The sequence below is a fragment of the Macaca mulatta genome, chromosome 6 (genome assembly GCF_049350105.2).
Source record: "Macaca mulatta isolate MMU2019108-1 chromosome 6, T2T-MMU8v2.0, whole genome shotgun sequence".
Lineage (NCBI taxonomy): Eukaryota > Metazoa > Chordata > Mammalia > Primates > Cercopithecidae > Macaca > Macaca mulatta.
Window position 1 is genome coordinate 82,512,352 of NC_133411.1, and position 16,885 is coordinate 82,529,236.

The 16,885-nt window shown below is 38.4% G+C and overlaps 1 protein-coding gene across 2 annotated transcripts in view; it reads left to right on the top strand.

The window, feature by feature from the left end:
- The window catches only part of SV2C (synaptic vesicle glycoprotein 2C), a 275,773-nt gene that overhangs the window by 70,470 nt on the left and 188,418 nt on the right, over positions 1 to 16,885 (top strand). The gene's annotated exons all lie outside the window — the stretch shown is intronic.

A 16,885-nucleotide genomic window follows, 5' to 3' on the forward strand; every position in this document is an offset into this window, starting at 1 on the left:
GTACTCTGCGGACTCTGGAGACACCTGGAACCCTTAAGAGTAGATGTGAATATTTCACTTCTGCCATGATAGCATGAGTTATGTGGACCTGCTCCACAGAAAAACTGAAAATTATTAAAGAACATAAAACTTAACCACTTAAAGTATCTGGAAATGGGCTGTAAACCGAAAAGTATCTAAGACAGGTTGTAATCAATTTTGAGGCTTATTTGCCAAGGTTAAGGATGCACCCAGGAAAAAGGAACACAAAACCACAGGAACATCTGTGATCCATGCTTTTCTCCAAAGAGGGTTTCGGGACTTCTATATTTAAAGGGAAAAAGAGCAGGTAGTAGGGCAAAGAGGAAAGAGAAAAATAAAAGAGGAAGGTAGATAAAAGAAGATAGTGGTTATATTCCTTTAAGTCTTTGACTAGCATTCACTGAATTCACATATTACCTTTGAAAAGAAAGGGTAGAGAAATAGTCATTATGCATTCATCTCACACTCAGTAAATTAAGACTCTACCTAAGATAAAGTAAACATAGAGTGGCTATTTGTGGAGACATCTGGCCTTCTGTCTAGCCTTCTGTCTTCTAAGTTATTTGCTTAGTAACAAAAGGAAAGGCAGTTTCTTACATGACTCAGTTTCCAGCATAACTTTTCCCTTGGCATAGTGAATTTGGCATGCCGAGATTTTATTTTCCTTTCACCAGGCATATGGACATTCAGCAAATGAAGAAATATTTATTCAGGAAAATCTACTGAAACTCAGTTACAAAGGTGAGAGCTGTAGTATTTGAAGCAAGACCTCCACTTTTCTTCCCCCACTCCAAACTCAGAGAGGTGGAAACTTCACTCTAGACTGGTGCAACCAGTAACACAGAGCTCCTTCTACCCCAGCTCCTAATTGGAGACCTGTTGTCTTGGGAGGGACAGTATGTCAGCCTTTCTCATCTCAGCAACCTGTTTCTGAGACTAAGTTCCGGGCAAGTGCAGCCCAGAGGTGTGGGCTTCTTTCTTTCATCCAGCCTCCACCCATGGGACAGAGAAATCTACCTTGAATGTGGCATGCTGAGAATCCTGGGACCTACATAATCCTCGCCCTTGCTTGAAAGCTGTGGTTTCTCACAGGAAGAAGCAAGCTGAGAAGACCTAAGGTTACTGCCCTACCACCACTGAGAACTCAGCTATAAGAGTAGGGGTGTCACACAGAGAGAAGCACACCATTGTCTGCATCTGCAGTACCAGAGCCCTAACTCAGAGATTTGCCTGGGGGAGAAGTAGGTTGTAAAACAGAGACCTCAGTATCTTACCAAAGTAACTGACTTTGTTTGGAACAAAGTGTGGAGAAGTTTATGCCCAAGGGCGCTCTCAAAAAAAAAAATGGTGGAGGTTGTAGTGAAAGGCAATGGGGAAGAGATTGGTAGATTCATTGGAGATATAAGTTAAGTTGTAGGCCAGCTAGTTTGCTGGGAAAGAGACAGCTGAGAGGAGCATTCCTGGAGTCAGAGTGAATCTTAAATACTGGCCTTGGAAACCGTCTTTTCAAAGGAACCCAAATTTGATTGGATCAATCTAGGAAGCAACATATACCCATAGCAATCAACCTTCAGTTAATTCAACAGCTAGGAATTGTCGGTGAAAGCGAACCCTGCCAAACCTCTATTAGGGTAGCTATGGACATACCCAAGGCTACATCCTCTGAGCGGCAACATCAGAGGCTTCACTCTATGGGGGAAAGGAAATAGACTGGTAAAATAATCCAACTAATCACTAAAGAAATAAACAAATCAAAATAGCAATACCTGGAGAGACGGAGGAACGAGCATCCCGATTGCTACAATATATTATGTAAAATGTCCAGTTTCCAACAGAAAAAACTATGAGATATGCCAAAAACCAGAAACATATGACCTATACACTAGGGGTAGGGGTTGGGGGAATTAGGCAATAGATACTGGCTGTGGGAGCAAACAGGTGTTGGATTTAAAAGAAAAAGACTTCAAAGTATGCATAATAAATACATTCAAAGAGCTAAAGGAAACCCATGATTAAATACATAAAAGGAGGTATTAAGACAATGTCATATCAGACAGAATATAAATGAGATACAAATTTTAAAAAAGAACCAAATGAACATTTTAGAATTGTAAAGTATAATAAGTGAAATGAAAAATTAACGAAGAGGGTCAAGAGTAGATTTGAACTGACAAAAGAAAGAATGAACAAGAAGAAAGATTGACAGAGATTATACAAGCTGAAGAAAAGAGAGAAAAAAAATGACAGAGCCTTAGAGAATTACAAGACACCATTGAGTGTACCAACCTATATGTAATGGGAATACTGGAAGGAGAGGAAAAGGAGAAAGGAGCAGAAAAAATATTAGAGGAAATAATGGCTTTTCATTATTTCCAGCCTTTCCAAATTTATTGGAAAAATATTAATGTACATATCTAGAAAGCTCAACAAACTCCAAGGAAGATTAGCAAACACAAAGAGGTTAGAGACATTATAGTAAAAATTCTGAGAATCAAAAGACAAGGAGAAAATCTTGAAAGTAGCAAGAGAAAAATGACTTACTACTTATAAGGGAACCAAAGAAGACTAATCTGACTTCTCCTCAGAAATAGTGGAGGCCAGAAAAGAGTGATGTTCAGATATAAAATATACAAAGAAATAAATGTTAACTAAAAATCTTATATCCAGCAAAGCTGTCTTTCATAATAAAAGCAAAATAATGATATCCCCAGATGAACAAAAACAGAAACAATTTGTTTCTAACAGATCTGTCTTACAAGAAATGCTAAAGTTATTTAGTCTGTTACTTGCTGAAAGCAAGTAACTTCGCACAATAATCTGAATCTTCAAGAAAAAACAATGAGCATATATATGTGTAAAATACAGTATAAATGGATATATCACCTCCCTTTTTAAAAACTGATTTAAAAAGCAATTGCATTAAACTATACATGTATATACACACATATATATATTATCATTGAGCCTTCTTCACTTATAGAAATGTAACATATTTGCTAATAATAGCACAGAGGAGGTAGGTGGAGGCAATATTATACTGGGCTAAGAAAACGATTCTAGTAGTAACTTGAATTCACAAAAACAAATGAAGGTATCCACAAATGATAAATAAAGTTAACATAGCTATCTATCTATCTATATATATATATACACACACACACACACACACACATATGTAAATATATATATATATTTGTTCTCTTTTCTTCACTTAACTTCCTTAAAAGACATAATGTTATATAATGTAATAATTAATAAGAATGTACTATTGGGCTTATAACATTTTAAATGTAATAGTATAGTTACATCACAAAAGGGGAGAAAAGGGAATAAAGCTATATAGGAGTAACATTTCTGTATCTCACTGGAATAAAATTGGTGTAAATCTGAAGCTGATTCTGGTAAGATGTATCTGAGAAGGCCTAGAGGAACCACTAAGAAAACAATTTTTTAAAGTAGTAAAAAAATCCTTAAAGAAATGTAAATGCTATATTAGAAAATATTCTCTTAATGCACAAGAAAGCAATAAAGGTGGAATAGAGGAGAAGATGACATGAGACATATAGAAAACGAAAAGTAGAATGGTAGATGTAAATTTACTATATCAATAATGACATTAAATACTTTTGAATTAAACAGTCCAATCAAAAGGCAGAGAGTTAAACAATCTTCAGTTAAAAACAAAAAGCAAGATTGAACTATATATTGTCTACAGAGCCACACTTTATATTCAAAGATACAAATAGACTGAAAGTAAAAGGAAAGGAAAACATATACCATATAAACAGCAACCACAAGAAAGCTGGAGAGGCTACGTTAATATCAGACAAAATAGACGTTAAAAACAAAAGTTACCAAAAGTAAAGAGGGACATTTTATAGTGATAAAAAAGACAATTTATTAGGATGATATAACAATTATAGACATATATTCAGTAAACATCAGAGTGCCAAAATATGTGAAGTGAAAACTGACAAAAATTAAGGAAGAAATAGATAACTCAGCAATGGTAGTTGAAGACTTCAATACCCAATTTTCAAGAGGGATATAACAACTAGGCAGAAAACAATAAGAAAATAGAAGTCATGAACAACACTAAAAGCCAACAATACCTAGCAGACACTGACAGAACACTGTGAATAATTAATACCAATTCTTTACAAATTCTTCAAAGAATAGAAGATGAAGGAACACTTTCTAACTCATTATTTGAGGTCAGTATTACCCTAATAATAAAAATGGACAAAAACATCACAAGGAAGGAAAACTACAAACCAATATTTTTGTTTATTATGCATGGAAAAAAATTCTAACAAAATACTAGCAAGCTGAATCCAGAAACATATGAAAAGGATTGTACACCAGGGTAGGATTTATCTCAGGAATGCTCTGTTGGTTTAACATCACAAAATCAATTAATAAAATATACCATATCAATAGAATAAAAAACAAAGCCTCATGATCATCTCAATACACAGAAAAGTCATTTGATAAATTCAACATTTTTCATGGTAAAAACATTCAAAAAACTAGTAATAGGAAACATCCTCAGTCTGGTAAGACATCTACAAGAAACTCACAGGTAACATCATACTTGATTGGAAAACAGTGGATACTTTTTCTCTAAGATTAGGAACAAGACAAAGATGCCCACTCTTGCTATTTCTAGTCAACATTGTACTGGAGTGTCTAGCTAGGGCAATTAAGTGAGAAAAAGAAATAAAAGACATCCTGACTGGCAAGAAGAAGCAAAAGTATCTCTATTTGCAAATAACATAATCTTGTATATGGAAAATCCCAAGGACTCCACTAAAAAACCATTAAAACTAATAAACAAGTCCAGCAAGTACATTAGATTCCTGGGGCTACCATAACAAAGTACCAAAAACTGGGTAGCTTAAAACAACAGAAATTTATTTTCTTACAGTTACAGGGGCTAGAAGTCCAAAATCAAGGTGTTGGGAGTCCCTTTGAGATTCTGAGTAGAATCCTTGCTTTCCTTTTCTAGTGTCTGGTATTGGTTGGCCTTTCCTGGTATTTCTTGGTTTGTAGATGCATCACTCCAGGGTCTGCCTCCATCATCATATGACTGTCTTCATCCTTTGTGTCTCTCTTCTCTTCTTGTAATTGCACCAATCCTATTCGATTAAGGACCCACCCTACTCTAGTGTGACCTCACCTTAACTAATTACATCTGCAATGACCCTGCTTCTAAGGTCACATTCTGAGGTAGTGGGAGTTAGAACTGCAACATATCTTTTTGGCGGGGGATGCAATCCAAATATAATAGCAAAGCTACAAGATACAAAATTAATTACTAAAATTAATTATATATCTATATACTAGCTTTGAACAATCTGAAAATGATATTAAGGAAATAATTCCATTTATAATAGTATTAAGAAATAAAATACTTAGGAATAATTTTAATAAATAGTATAAACTTATACTTCAAAAACTTTTAAAAAATTGCTGAAAGAAATTTTAAGACTTAAATAAATGGAAGGACATTCATGATCCTGGATTGGAAGACAAGATTAAGGTGAAAATACTTCGCAAATGAATATACAGATTTAATGCAATCACTATCAAAATCCTAGCTGGATTCTTTAGAGAAATTTACTGGTTATTATAGAATTTCAAAACTACTATGGGATTTCAAAACATATGGAATTTAAAGGGACCCAAAATAGCCAAAACAATCTCAAAAAACGACAAACTAGGAGGCACTTAACACTTCTCAATTCCAAAACTTACTACCAAGTAACAGTAATAAAGACTGTGTGGTACTGGCACAAAGTTAGACATACAGTTCTGTGAAATGGAATTGAGAATCCAGAAATAAACCTCTATGGTTAACTGATTTTCAACAAGAATGCCAAGACCATCTAATGTAGGAAAAATATTGTTGGCAAAGGATTCTTAGATATGACACCCAAATGCAAGTGAGTAAAGAAAAGTATAAATAAATTGGGCTTTAACAAAACTGAAACCTTTTGTGCTTCAAAGCACACCAACAAGAAAGTGAAAAAACAGCCCACAGAATAGGAGAAAATATTTGAAAATTACATATCTGATAAGAGAATTGTATCTAGAATATATAAAGAGCGCTTACAATTTAATAAGACGAAAAACCCACTTAAAATGGCAAAGGACTCAAGTAGACATTTCTCCAAGAAATATCTTCAAATGGCCAATAAGCACATGAGAAGATACTTGGCATCATTAATTATCAAGAAATGCAAATTGAAACCAGATAAGATACCCCTTCAAGGCCCCTAGGATGGCTTGAATCAGAAAGTCAGATAATAATAAGTGTGACAAGGATTTGGAGAAATTAAAACCCTCACACACTGCTGGTGGGAATGTAAAATGGTGTGACCACTTTGGAAAAGAGTCTGGCAGTTTCTCACAGGTAATCACAGAGTTATTATATGACCCAGTAATTCCACTTTTTAGGTACATACCCAACAATAATGAAAACAAAAGCCGTGGAAAAACAAAAGTGTTTCTAACAACGTTGTTCATAGTAGCTGAAAGGTGAAAACAACCCAAATAACCATAAATTGATGAATAGATAAATAAAATTTGGAATATGTACACAGTGGGATATTACTTGGCCATAGAAAGGAATGAAGTATAGATATATGCTATAACTTGGATGAGCCTTGAAAATGTTATGCTAAGGGAAGGAAGCCAGTCACAAAAGACCACATACTATATCATTCTATTTATATGAAATGTCCAGAATACATAAAGCTATTGAGACAGAACGTAGATTATTTGTTGCTTAGGGGTGAGGTGGATAAGAGGATGGGGTGGGGGTGGGGTGGCAGCTACAAGATACAGGGTTTCTTTTTTCTTCTCGCTCTGTCATGCAGGCTAGAGGGCAGTGTAGCTGGGACTACAGGTACATGCCACCATGCCCGGCTAATTTTTTTTAAATTTTGCAGAGATGGGGTTTCATCATGTTTCCCAGGCTGGTCTTGAATTCCTGGGCTCTAGCGACCCATCGGCCTCAGCTTCCCAAAATGGTAGGATTACAGGTGTAAGCCACCACACTCAGCCTAGCTACAGGATTTATTTTGAGTTGATGGCAGTTTTCCAAAATGGATTGTTGTAGCAGTTGCAGATATCTATAAATATACTAAAAACCCCTAAATTTTACCCTTTAAATGGATGAATTAGATAGTACATGAATTACATCTCAATAAAGCTGTTTTTTAAAAAGAGAGGGTAGACATGTAAGGTTGCTTGGAAAATTGACTGCTTGCTTTGTAAAGTTAGGCCAAGTATATCTGTATACATTCCTTGTGAACAGTGCCATTTTAATGATTATATAAAATCCAGGACAGAAACAATAAAGTGGTGGGACCTTATCACCTAGTTCTCCAGTTTGAAATTAAACCTGTTCCTCAGTTCTATTAGCTGTAGCCTACATTTTCATGTCACTGATCATTATACTTGCACTATTTATAGCCTTTAGACTGATGCTCTTGGATAAGTTTGGCTTAGAAGAAAAAAAAAAGGCTATTTTCAGAGTAATAAGCTCTATGAGCCAGTAGGTTAATAAGATTATAGCAACACCAAAGGTATATTTTTAAAAATCTCAGTGACACGGTGATGGGAGGGGATCCTGTCAGATAATGATATTCTTGAGGTTGAAGCAATGTTAACTATTTAGCCCTACTACACTTTTTTCCCCTGAAATGTTCAATGAATGCTTCCAAAGAAATGGCAGAATGTTTTGTTGTTGTTTTGATCTTTATGTTGTAATGTTACAAATATTGTAACTTATTGTAGTGCCTTAGTAACTGTCACAGCACCCACAGTACATGGAATGCTGTATGGAGCATACAGAAAACAGGTAGTTATTCATCAGGACTTTGGGCTGAGAATCGGGAGCCCAGGTTTCTTAGGAGTTGGGTTAGGGATTAGCTTTGTCCAGACTCATCTGTTGAGTAGGAGGATTGCACCAGATGCTTCCTAACAACCTTATCAGCTCCAGCTTCTGTGATGCTGAACTCCTGCAAAAGGTGAATTATCTCTATGTATTTTAGGCAGAAGAAAGTTAGTAAAAGTACTACGTACATTTCACACAAAATCCTTTCGGATAATTGGGTAGCAGTGACATTTCTGGAGATTGACTGGTTTACACGAATTGGGCCCTGGAATGTTTCATGAGACATGAAAACTGACTTGCTTGATCCTGTCTATTCACTACAGATATACTCCTCCACCTCTTTTACCAGTCGGGAGTCCTGAGAGCAGGGTTTTCCAAACTGGATTTTGTAAGGTAATAAAGTTTGCCTGATGTCTTTAGAGCTGGACTTCTCAGTTATTAATATGCTAACTTGAGACAATCAATACATTTCCAAAATGAATAGACTGTGACGAAGCCCTTTATATCATGGAGCACATATTAATACTTCACTGAACCAGAGTTCAGAGAAATCTAGTTTAGAGGCCTGTCTACCTTGGATACCTCCAAATAGGTATCAAAATTCATGGCCCCCAGAAAACCTGGGCCTGACCCTGCCCCAGCCCCGCCTTGGTGTTCCATTAGCCCCACAGTTCCAGCCTCACTGACAGATCTCCTTCTCTCTTTGAGGTCATTTTCTTTTTCTCACACAGATAAAACATTTTAAGAATTTTCATAATGAAAACTGAATTAGACCTCTTCTGTGGTTGCGCTGTGTTGATTCATCCCCTTGGGTCACCAGTGCCTGGCATAGTTCCTGACATTATAAAGCCTGGCACACAGTTATTACTCAAGAAATGTTTGTGGAATAATGACTGAATGAACAAATGAATGTGTACATGGGGGACGAAAGCCAGCTAATCTCTCTTCTAATCATTATTTATGCATTAAGCTTGCATAGTATAAATTAGCTCTGCTTGTTAAGGATTCTTCCCATGAACCAGAGCTTCAGGTTTGAGGTCTGAAGGGTGCTGTCACACCAGCTAGTTTATAACCCCCTGTACTAGTGCCATGTCTTTTATTGGTGGCATTGGCCTGACTCTGCCCCAGCACTGCCTTGGTGTTCCATTAACCCTGCAGTTCCAGCCTCACTGACAGACCCCCTTCTCCTCTTTGAGGTCTTTTTCTTTTTCTCACACAGTTTAAACATTTTAAGAATTTTCATAATGAAAACCAAATAAGACCTACGATGACCCATCATTATAAATGTTCTACTCCAAGGCCAACATCTTATTTGCACCCTTGAACCTGATACTTTCCTCCTTGTCCTCAGAAGGGGAAACTTTTGTAGATTATTTTTGAGTTTCCATAAACTCATGCTCAGGGCAAATGGAAGGAACCTCTGCAAATGCAAAGATAAATGTCTCCTGAGCTCTTGGGTTAGGGACAGTAGGGCAGACACTGACGTTGGAGTTTCCTGGCTGGCTATATGCCTCCTACAGTCCTCATAGTCAGTAGGTATGCCATAAATACTTTTACCCTACTGTCTTCTGAGGGGAAGATAGGATTCACCCACATATGCTCTTCTTTCAACATACAAATATGGGGATTGTTTATGCCTTAAGTCAATTGTCAAGTCCAAGCAAAGAACTTCAACTACCTCCTTTCTTAAAGTTCCTAAAGCACTCAAGTCATATGAAAACAATTTTTTTAAGATGCCATGATTCTTTTAAATAATCTTATTTAGAAGCATTAAAGGTTATTTTGATACCCCTGGCTCTTTTGATACCTTTCAGAAGCTTATAAATTGTTAGAGAATTACCTTGTTCCTTGTCCAGAACATCTCAAGATCATTTTCCATGCAACAGTCACATACATTAGGGACCACTATTTGTGTCAGAAAGAAATTTACGATCTACACAATAGGATGTGTAGATCCTATGTAGTAGATCTATGTGGTAGAAAACAATTGCCAAAGGAAAAGTCAGCTAGATTTGAGTGATATGGCACATTTAACTTATGTTGTCTCCATTTTATATGCCCACAGTTTGAGTTCTGCCAGTTGAAGTTAAATCATGTGACTTAGCTGGTTTTTGGTCTTTTGATTTTCCTAATACCAAGCCTTTTTCAACTTAACACTAAATTCCATATAATGCTTTCATTAAGAATGCCATGCATTGGACTCTGCTTGTCACTTTTTGTCCTTTCTTGGGATTTGCTACTGTTGGGGATGGGACTCAGGACCTTACTATTTAGGGTGTGTGTGTGTGTGTGTGTAAACATATATATAAATAGTTGTCTCTAAGTATCTGTGGGGGATTGGGACACTGGTTCCAGGACCTCTGCAGATACCAAAATCCACAGATGCTCAAGTATTCAAGTCCCTTATATAAAACAGTGTAGCATTTGCAAATAACCCACCCGCATCTTCCTGTATACTTTAAATAATCTCTAGATTACTTACAATAACTAATAAAATGTAAATACTATGTAAATAGTTGTTATACTGTATTGTTTGGGGAATAATGACAAGAAAAAAAGTCTGTACATATTCAGTACAAATGCAGTCATCCTTTTTTAAAAAAAATATTTTTGATCTGCAGTTGGTTGAGTCCACAGATGTGGAACCCACAGGTATTCAAGGCTTGACTGTGTGTGTGTCTGTGTGTTTATGTGTGTGTGATTTTTTTAACAGTTTAAGACTCATAAGAAGTTGCAGCAATAGTACAACATTCCTGTTTACCCTTCACCCAGCTTCCCCCAATGATAATATCTTGCATAACCTTAGTACATTGCCAAAACCAGGAAATTGACATTGGTACAATACTGTTAACTCAAATACAGACCTTATTTGGACTTCACCGTTTTTTTACATCCACTGTTGTTTCTGTTTGTGTGTGTGGAGGAATGGTATAGTTCTAGGAAGTTTTATCACATATATAGATTTACAAAACCTCACCAGTACAATCAGGGTCCAGATTGTTCCATCACCACAAAGAAACTCCCTCATGCTACTCCTTCACAGCCATACCCTGTCCTCAACCCTAACCCCTGGCAACGATTAATCTGTTCTCTATCACTATAATTTTTTCATTTTGAGAATGTTGTAGACATGGAATCATGTTGTGTGAAACTTTTTGAGATTGGTTTTTTTTTTTTTTTTTTTTTACTTAGCATAGTGCCCTTAACACCCATCGATTGTTATGTGTATTAATCGTTTGTTCCTATTTATTGTTGAATAATATGAGCAATATATATTGAGCTTGAATTTGTTTGTGTATTTGTTGTTAGGTTAAGACCAAAGTCAGAAAGATCAAGTCAGTAGCTGAACAGATTCATGAAATGGAATCAAACAAGGAAAAGTTGGGGCCAGGAGAGAGGCAGCAGTACAGAGCAGAGTGGAAAGCAGGGACTGAATTGAGATTGAGAATGAGACAGATGAGGCCATGCTACAAGCCAGAACAGGAGGATGAGAACTGCAGCTGAAGCATGCCCAGAGTCAACTCCAGTCTAGAATGAGGGGTGCCCAGAAGTAAAGTTGCACAGGGGAGATGGAGAATAATAGCCTAGTGTTCCCTCCACCTGTCCCTGGCTTATCAAGGCCTTGGGGGTCACTGTTCTCCTGGAATTTCCTGATATTGTTTCTGCCTTGTAGTATCTTATGTTAATATTATGCCCAGAATAGAAATAAAGATACCCCCATGGTCAAAAGTTTTATGCATTTTCTCAAAGTAAAGCAAATTCCTATGCATTGACCTAGCACATAATGACACAGTAGCTTCCACAACCCTGCAGTGTGGAATCTGTGATCTGGCTCAAATTCCAAAGCTTTTTAATGGCGGGAAGAATGGGAGAGAAGTGGAAACTGGGTTTCTTAACTCCACGTTTATAATTAGGACCATCAAACCCCTATTTGGTAGCTAAACATCTTTGCTTAGCCCAGATCTGATTGTAAAGAGATAGAAGGAATGGAACTTGCAACAAATTAAAATAAAAGCTACCTTTGTAGAAGTCATCATTTGGTATTATGGTGAGCAGTCCCACAAATATCTAGGAGCTAGGGTCAAACCAGTAGACAGCAGCATCTATTAAGTGCTGCCTCAGGAAATGTTTTATTGAGATATTTTCCCCTCCCCTTCCAGTTTCTGAATGCAGCTATGTGTAGCCCTTCCACAAAGCTGTACAGAAATGACTTGGATTACTCAGCCTAACACCAGAACCGTTCTTTAGGCATCCGCAAACCTCATTCAACACCACAGACCAAGCTTTCAACAGCAGAGATGTTTTTTCATTTCATAGAATCCTGTGTTCAGGATCAACTTTTCCAGTGTATAGAGTCCTTCTCTTCAGAAAAGATGCTTGGGTGTGGGGTTTCATGACACAAGAGGTCTCCTCTACACTTGATGTGGGTAGAGAAGAATTAGAGCACTTAAAGGAAGTCAAGCCATGCCGATTTTATTATACTGTAGTTTGCATCATGGTTGTGCCCCACTGTTAGCCAACCCTGACACAATTACATAGTGATCCTCTTGCAGAGCTCAAGACGTTTTCACATTCTGTCATACTACTGGGACAGAGAAATAGGCCAGGCTGGCAATAAATAATGGTAACACTGACCTAGCAGGCACCTGATTTTAATATGTGAATCGACACCTTCAGACACTGGGAAATTTACTAAATTCTATTCCTCGTTCTATTGACAAATTAACTTTGGGAGATAGCAATTTTAAGCTTTAGTTTTCTCATCTGTAAAATAAGTAGTGTGACTCAGTTTCTCACGTCCACTTTAGCTCTGTATTTTCCTCGTCTTTGTGTCTCGATAGCCTTGAACATGATTGATTAGTGTAAGGGGGAAAGCCCCAACCTGCCATGACTCTTTCAGAGTTGAGTGTGTGCATTCCTGTTATTTTTGTGAGCTAGCAGTGGACAGCATTATCTTGTCTTTACAAAAGGCGAAAGCCAGGATAATCATAGTGGCAAATACTTATATAGGTTTTACTGTGTGCCAGATACAGTTCTAAGCATTTTACGAGAGTTAACTCATTTTATTTTCATAAGAACTCTATGAAGAAGGGACTGTTATTATCTTGATTTTACAATTGATGAAAATGATGGTCAGAGGTTAGTTCATCTGTCCAAGGTCATATGGCCAAAAGTGTCAGAGGCTGGATAGGAAGTCATGCAGTCTGGCTCCACTGAGTGGCTGGTGGTGAAGAGTCTTCAGACCCAGGAACCTGAATCCAAATCTTTATTAACTGAGTTATACTGAGGGTTTTTGTTTTTAGTCCCAACCTAGAAGAGGCACTTTTTACCCCTTTTAAGTCCTAAAATGATACAGGAAAATCAGGAGCTCAGTATGTGGGGCAGAGAAACAGCTTCTAATCTAGAGACAAAATTCATGGAATCCACATTCATGGATATAGCTTCTAATTGCTTTCTTCTTCCTTGCAATGAAATCCAATCGTTTGTAAATCCTGGTTAGGACATCTTGGTAGAATGGTCCTTGAGTTTCCTCTATAAATGCACAAGTCTCCAAACACCCTCAGGCTTCTTGACCCTAAACAAAAGCTACTGACCTCTTCTAGATAGAGTCAAAGTCCATGGCCCAGAGGTACCTACTCCTGCCCAGTTGTATCTCCTCCCCAGTCCTGCATGGGGAGGGCTGAACTGTTTTTCACTGGATGGTTCCTTCTGCCAGTGCAGCCCTCACTGGCCTTCCCTGACCTCTGGGACTGAACCCTGTGTCCCTGTCTGATGCTCGCTACTTTAGATGACTCAACTCCATGCTTGCCCAACTACAGTAGCTGCCCCCACCCCTGCCCACCGGGATGACTCACCCTGGACCCCTCCTTACCTTGGATCCAGTCAGATAATAATATGTGGAACTCCTTTACCACCTTTAATCAGGTTGGCCAAAAACAGAGGCAGAAAATGTGCTCATAAAATTCTGAATCTCCTTTTGGAGATGATGTCATGAAGGAGGATGGTGATCTTTGACCAAATACCCTGAGACGGTTGGCTCCGGGCTGCGCTGCATTTCTTATGCCACGTTGCTCTCTCTATATTCATTTTGCTTTCACAGTGCCCTGGAGTGAATATATCTTCCCTTCCTTGTCAGTCCTTACTTCTCTCTCTTAAATTATGTTCTACTGTGTTCTCACCAGATTTTCTCATAAAATATAAAACCACCTTCCTTTTGGGAGAATATGTAGACTGTGGGGATATCAGTAGTTCTGACATCATGTTCCAGGGCTGTGCCAGCAACACTTTTAACCCCAACAAGGAAATCCCTGCCCTGCTCTTGAGTTGCTCTCAAAGCCTGCCCTGTAGACACCATTGCTTACTAATTCTTCTGGCGTGACATTCATCCTGGGGAACTCATTTGGTGCTAATGTAGCTGAGGTCTGAAGTCAGTACTCTAGTGGACCTCCCCTATTTTTTACTATTAATTAATTAACTGTTATTTAAAGTATTGCTGACTTGTCTGGGTTCCTGAGTCAGGCAGTTCTACTACTCTGGACATGAAAGAAAAATAAAACAAAGCAAAAGGATAAAATATATTTTACTGGACAAAGTAGAATGAACAATTGTCCCATCAAACACCTTGGAGGAAAGTTCTGAATGTGTGTTGGAGATGAATTAATCCAGGAGCCCAGGATGCTTAGCAGTTGATGAGGTCTGGCTGGGGACTCTGTTTAGAAGCACTCCAATTTCCAGAATCACTGTGGCAATATGATGGCTGTCATTCCAATTTACTGATGTGACGAGATGGGCTCAGATCTGTATGACTAGGGCACTGTGCTTAGCATCTAGACATGATGTAATATTCACAGGAACCCTCTTAGTTGTAGGGGGCAGGGTGGTGAAAAACTAGGAATTAAGGGTATTACAAAGGCATAAGTAGATATATTTTATCTCAGACTTGTCAGTTAGGATTTTGTTTCTAAAGCCGACAGAACTACTGGATCAAAGAAGATAGCATAAAACTGCTGTTTCTCAGTAACACCAGGGGAATCCATCAACTGCATCAAACCTTCCCCAATTAACAGAAGCTTGGCTAGATCCTGTGTCGACTGAAGGCTGGCAGTCATAATGCCCTTAACTGGTTCCTTCACATTAAACCCATTAAGGAAGCTCGCAGACCCTGTTGATGCTGCCTGGAAACCAGTCCTAGCAACAATAGAGCAACAACAGCACATGGAATTTGAGGGCTTGAGAAAGGCAGTCCTCGAGGAATTAGCTTGCTAGGTAGCCAGATCATGTGGCCAGCTGTGGAAACCATTTTAGTGGAATAGTGGTGTCAATTTGTAGAGAAAGATTGCATCTGGCAGTAAAAAAGTGGTTTCCCCAAAGAGGGTCAGTGATGTCTTCTAGAGGGCTGGGTGGCAGCTATTTGAAATCAAACTACACGAGAAAGATATTGGTTTAAAAAAAAAAAAAAAAAAAAAAACTTTCTCCACGAAAATGTTGATGTGACAACCAGTCATCACCTCAACCCTATTTTATGAAATCCGTCTGCCTCTGGTGTTTATGTTGGGGTGGGAGTTAATAATGCAAGAGCAAAATAATCTCATAATGTACTTGTTCCCAGCAGGCCTACAATGTGTGTCTCTGATGGAACAAGAAAGAGAGAGATCCTGAATCTTCTTTGCCATGGCACTGCCACTGTCACCTCAGGCCCTAAGCATAGACGATGCTATAGACCAGGAATCACCAAGCTTGTCTGTGAAGACCCAGATAGTGAATACTTCAGACTTTTCAGGCCACCTGTGGTCTCTATCCCATTTTCTTCTTTACTGTAGTCCTTTTAAAAAATGTAAAAAAGAATGCTTAGCTTGTACACTGCACAAAAGTGTAATTTGTGGACCCCTGCTACAGACCTGCACACTCTTTGTTACTAGCTAAGGATATGTCTCCAAATGTAGACGTGGTCTCCTATCCTGATAAGCGAGGATCCTCTTGTTCATCTAGCCCAACACCGATGCTGGAGGCAGGCTTTGGCTCCTGCTTCATGCCCTCTTGGCCAGCACACGTGCTGACACCCTGGTTACTGCTGTTTCTGTAAGTGTTAAAGTCTCAGAGCCAAGAATCTCACGTGTTCTGCTGGCACCCGTAAACCTGGCGGGCTAACTTAACTGGTAATTTCAAGTAAGGTGAAATCTCGACCCTCACAGTTCTTGAGAGAGGCAGGAGAAGGTGAAGGGAAGGAGAGGGAGCGTGGTGAGAGATGCCAGAGAAAACACTACATGGAAAAGAGATGACCCAAATGAAGAGATCATTTCCCCACACCGACACTGGCCTGGTGTTTAAGTCCAGTTTCCATGTTGGCCTTCACAGAATCAGAGCTCTTCTTGGCTGGATGAAGTGGCGGGGGGCCGGGGGGAAGAGTCTTTGGCTCCCCCTGGAGGCTAGAGTTTGCCAACGACAGCTAGGACCTGAAACAGTATGAATTGCTCTTTACTGTAAAACAAAAGGAAAGCTGACCATGGCTAGACTTTACTCAGATGGCCCAGGGGTTAGGTATGATTCAATTAAAAAGGGAATTTATCCTTTAAAGTAGGGGGATAGATATGGCTTTAACTAAAAGGAAAAACGGACACAGAATCTAGCAGTGAATGTTTAGATATTAGTGACATCATCATTGTTGACGTGCAGAGAGAAAATTAGATCTAACACAGAAGAGTGACATGGTGCTAAAATTTCCCCCATATCCTAGACAACTTCCTGTTTGCAGCTCGATGTGCTGGTGAGATACTTTTAACATGAATCCTGAGGGCAGTGGACCTTAGAAAAATTATCATCTACAATTGTATGTTAAATTGCTAAGCAATTAAGATGTAAGATCTAGAAAATCACATATAATTTATTTCCAACAGCTGAAATTAGAACTTTCTCAATAAAAGTTAACCATACAACCCAAGGATTTAACAAGTCAGAGTCTGT